The sequence below is a fragment of the Cupressus sempervirens genome, chromosome 2 (genome assembly GCF_028749045.1).
Source record: "Cupressus sempervirens isolate cs-2001-9-10 chromosome 2, ASM2874904v1, whole genome shotgun sequence".
In the NCBI taxonomy this organism is placed as follows: domain Eukaryota; kingdom Viridiplantae; phylum Streptophyta; class Pinopsida; order Cupressales; family Cupressaceae; genus Cupressus; species Cupressus sempervirens.
In genome coordinates, this window is record NC_143119.1 from 564,652,758 (window position 1) to 564,657,868 (window position 5,111).

The window sequence follows — 5,111 nt, forward strand, 5'->3', positions numbered from 1 at the left end:
TCCCCCAACGAATGCCTACGCTTGGACCCTCTCTTAGATCACCTTCTTCGATCACTCGACCGACGCAACTACGGAAGAGACTTGGTAGCGGTTGCCATTCTACAGCGCGTCTGTTCAGCGATTTCGAAGTTGATCTAATGGCGAGCCCTTGTCTCTAGCCATGAGGTGGGTGCTTGGCGCTCTAGCAAAATTTTTTGCATGCCTATCGCGGCTACAATGGGAGAGGTGGTTGCCGCGAGCCTCTCCCGTGCCCCCCTCATTGATTCAACGCCGCTGTCAGGGCGGATGGATATGTCAGATTTTGAAAAAAGGTGGACGCCGACGTTGAATCAATTAGAGAGGCATGAAGCCCACCCTCGAGGGTGCTATTCCTGGACTCTCCTTTAGATCATGTTTTCTTGTCACTCAGCTGGCGCAATTTCGGAAAAAGGTTTGGCAGCGGTTGCCAGCCCTCACCGCGTCTACTCGGTGATTTTAAAACTCGATCTAAAACGGGAGCCCTCGTCTAGCACCTCCGTCCGGTGTTGCTCGGGTATTGCATAAATTTATGCCATCGGCGCGAATCCCCCAACGAATGCCTGCGCTTGGACCCTCTCTTAGATCACCTTCTTCGATCACTCGACCGACGCAACTACGGAAGAGACTTGGCAGCGGTTGCCATTCTACAGCGCGTCTGTTCAGCGATTTTGAAGTTGATCTAATGGCGAGCCCTTGTCTCTAGCCATGAGGTGGGTGCTTGGCGCTCTAGCAAAATTTTTTGCGTGCCTATCGCGGCTACAAGGGGAGAGGTGGTTGCCGCGAGCCTCTCCCGTGCCCCCCTCATTGATTCAACGCCGCTGTCAGGGCGGATGGATATGTCAGATTTTGAAACGGTGGACGCCGACGTTGAATCAATTAGAGGGGCATGAAGCCCACCCTCGAGGGTGCTATTCCTGGACTCTCCTTTAGATCATGTTTTCTTGTCACTCAGCTGCCGCAATTTCGGAAAAAGGTTTGGCAGCGGTTGCCAGCCCTCACCGCGTCTACTCGGTGATTTTAAAACTCGATCTAAAACGGGAGCCCTCGTCTAGCACCTCCGTCCGGTGTTGCTTGGGTATTGCATAAATTTATGCCATCGGCACGAATCCCCCAACGAATGCCTATGCTTGGACCCTCTCTTAGATCACCTTCTTCGATCACTCGACCGACGCAACTACGGAAGAGACTTGGCAGCGGTTGCCATTCTACAGCGCGTCTGTTCAGCGATTTCGAAGTTGATCTAATGGCGAGCCCTTGTCTCTAGCCATGAGGTGGGTGCTTGGCGCTCTAGCAAAATTTTTTGCGTGCCTATCGCGGCTACAAGGGGAGAGGTGGTTGCCGCGAGCCTCTCCCGTGCCCCCCTCATTGATTCAACGCCGCTGTCAGGGCGGATGGATATGTCAGATTTTGAAACGGTGGATGCCGATGTTGAATCAATTAGAGGGGCATGAAGCCCACCCTCGAGGGTGCTATTCCTGGACTCTCCTTTAGATCACGTTTTCTTGTCACTCAGCTGGCGCAATTTCGGAAAAAGGTTTGGCAGCGGTTGCCAGCCCTCACCGCGTCTACTTGGTGATTTTAAAACTCGATCTAAAACGGGAGCCCTCGTCTAGCACCTCCGTCCGGTGTTGCTCGGGTATTGCATAAATTTATGCCATCGGCGCGAATCCCCCAACGAATGCCTATGCTTGGACCCTCTCTTAGATCACCTTCTTCGATCACTCCACCGACGCAACTACGGAAGAGACTTGGCAGCGGTTGCCATTCTACAGCGCGTTTGTTCAGCGATTTCGAAGTTGATCTAATGGCGAGCCCTTGTCTCTAGCCATGAGGTGGGTGCTTGGCGCTCTAGAAAAATTTTTTGCGTGCCTATCGCGGCTACAACGGGAGAGGTGGTTGCCGCGAGCCTCTCCCGTGCTCCCCTCATTGATTCAACGCCGCTGTCAGGGCGGATGGATATGTCGGATTTTGAAAAAAGGTGGACGCCGACGTTGAATCAATTAGAGGGGCATGAAGCCCACCCTCGAGGGTGCTATTCCTGGACTCTCCTTTAGATCATGTTTTCTTGTCACTCAGCTGGCGCAATTTCGGAAAAAGGTTTGGCAGCGGTTGCCCAGCCCTCACCGCGTCTACTCGGTGATTTTAAAACTCGATCTAAAACGGGAGCCCTCGTCTAGCAGCTCCGTCCGGTGTTGCTCGAGTATTGCATAAATTTATGCCATCGGCGCGAATCCCCCAATGAATGCCTACGCTTGGACCCTCTCTTAGATCACCTTCTTCGATCACTTGACCGACGCAACTACGGAAGAGACTTGGCAGCGGTTGCCATTCTACAGCGCGTCTGTTCAGCGATTTCGAAGTTGATCTAATGGCGAGCCCTTGTCTCTAGCCATGAGGTGGGTGCTTGGCGCTCTAGCAAAATTTTTTGTGTGCCTATCGCGGCTACAAGGGGAGAGGTGGTTGCCGCGAGCCTCTCCCGTGCCCCCCTCATTGATTCAACGCCGCTGTCAGGGCGGATGGACATGTCGGATTTTGAAACGGTGGATGCCGACGTTGAATCAATTAGAGGGGCATGAAGCCCACCCTCGAGGGTGCTATTCCTGGACTCTCCTTTAGATCATGTTTTCTTGTCACTCAGCTGCCGCAATTTCGGAAAAAGGTTTGGCAGTGGTTGCCAGCCCTCACCGCGTCTACTCGGTGATTTTAAAACTCGATCTAAAACGGGAGCCCTCGTCTAGCACCTCCGTCCGGTGTTGCTCGGGTATTGCATAAATTTATGCCATCGGCGCGAATCCCCCAACGAATGCCTACGCTTGGACCCTCTCTTAGATCACCTTCTTCGATCACTCCACCGACGCAACTATGGAAGAGACTTGGCAGCGGTTGCCATTCTACAGCGCGTCTGTTCAGCGATTTCGAAGTTGATCTAATGGCGAGCCCTTGTCTCTAGCCATGAGGTGGGTGCTTGGCGCTCTAGCAAAATTTTTTGCATGCCTATCGCGGCTACAAGGGGAGAGGTGGTTGCCGCGAGCCTCTCCCGTGCCCCCCTCATTGATTCAACACCGCTGTCAGGGCGGATGGATATGTCGGATTTTGAAAAAAGGTGGAAGCCGACGTTGAATCAATTAGAGGGGCATGAAGCCCACCCTCGAGGGTGCTATTCCTGGACTCTCCTTTAGATCATGTTTTCTTGTCACTCAGCTGGCGCAATTCCGGAAAAAGGTTTGGCAGCGATTGCCAGCCCTCACCGCGTCTACTCGGTGATTTTAAAACTCGATCTAAAACGGGAGCCCTCGTCTAGCAGCTCCATCCGGTGTTGCTCGGGTATTGCATAAATTTATGCCATTGGCGCGAATCCCCAACGAATGCCTACGCTTGGACCCTCTCTTAGATCACCTTCTTCGATCACTCGACCGACGCAACTACGGAAGAGACTTGGCAGCGGTTGCCATTCTACACCGCGTCTGTTCAGCGATTTCGAAGTTGATCTAATGGCGAGCCCTTGTCTCTAGCCATGAGGTGGGTGCTTGGCGCTCCAGCAAAATTTTTTGCGTGCCTATCGCGGCTACAAGGGGAGAGGTGGTTGCCGCGAGCCTCTCCCGTGCCCCCCTCATTGATTCAACGCCGCTGTCAGGGCGGATGGATATGTCGGATTTTGAAACGGTGGACGCCGACGTTGAATCAATTAGAGGGGCATGAAGCCCACCCTCGAGGGTGCTATTCCTGGACTCTCCTTTAGATCATGTATTCTTGTCACTCAGCTGGCGCAATTTTGGAAAAAGGTTTGGCAGCGGTTGCCAGCCCCTCGCCGCGTCTACTCGGTGATTTTAAAACTCGATCTAAAACGGGAGCCCTCATCTTGCACCTCCGTCCGGTGTTGCTCGGGTATTGCACAAATTTTTGCCATCGGCGCGAATCCCCCAACGAATGCCTACACGCTTGGACCCTCTCTTAGATCACCTTCTTCGATCACTAGACCGACGCAATTACGGAAGAGACTTGGCAGCGGTTGCCATTCTACACCGCGTCCGTTCTGCGATTTCGAAGTTGATCTAATGGCGAGCCCTTGTCGATAGCCATGAGGTGGGTACTTGGCGCTCTAGCAATATTTTTTGCGAGCCTATCGCGGCTACAATGGGGGAGGTGGTTGCTGCGAGCCTCTCCCGTGCCCAGCTCATTGATTCAACGCCGCTGTCAGGGCGGATGGATATGTCGGATTTTGAAACGGTGGACGCCGACGTTGAATCAATTAGAGGGGCATGAAGCCCACCCTCGAGGGTACTATTCCTGGACTCTCCTTTAGATCATGTTTTCTTGTCACTCAGCTGGCGCAATTTCGGAAAAAGGTTTGGCAGCGGTTGCCAGCCCTCACCGCGTCTACTTGGTGATTTTAAAACATCGGGGGATGCCTTGGAAAGTGGCCTTTCAAGGGCGAGCTCGCGTCTAGCCCTTGGATTGTGCGTCGCGTCACAAGTGAATGGGGAGATCTCTCTGTGAACGGCGGCATGGTGATTGCAAGAGAAAATTGACTTAGTCGGAGTATTGGCCTCGGGCCATTGTGACGGCCTTGCAATTTCTCTTTAATTGCAACCTATGTTTGCGCAGTAGCAGAGTTTGCATGTAAGATGGGCCTTGTTCTTGAGAGTTCCAGGAGATGACCTTCGGAACTTTTGGATTGGGCCCCTTCAAGGTGAAATTCATCCAGCTGATTGGATGAAGCTCGATGTGCTTGTATCTATTCCGAGACGGTAATGATGGTCATTAATCTGTGGCGGTGAGTACTATCCCATTCGGTAATCGCAATGGCGGAGCTGGTGGGAAGTACTTGTCGCTTTGTTTTGATGGATATACCCTATATGTAGGTGTCTGCACGGCTTGCAACACACTGCACATTTGGTGTTCGATTCTAAGATGCGCTTGTTGCTGAGTGTGTATGGAGTTGTATCTTTTAGCCAAGGGCTCCGTCTCATTGGCACGTTCTATCATTGCATTTTTATCCTGCCCGGACGGCAAGAAGGAAAGAGATGGTTGCACGGGTGCATTGCTCGACGTCCCTAATTTCATCAAGGGTCCACTCTCCACCCTAAGTTTTT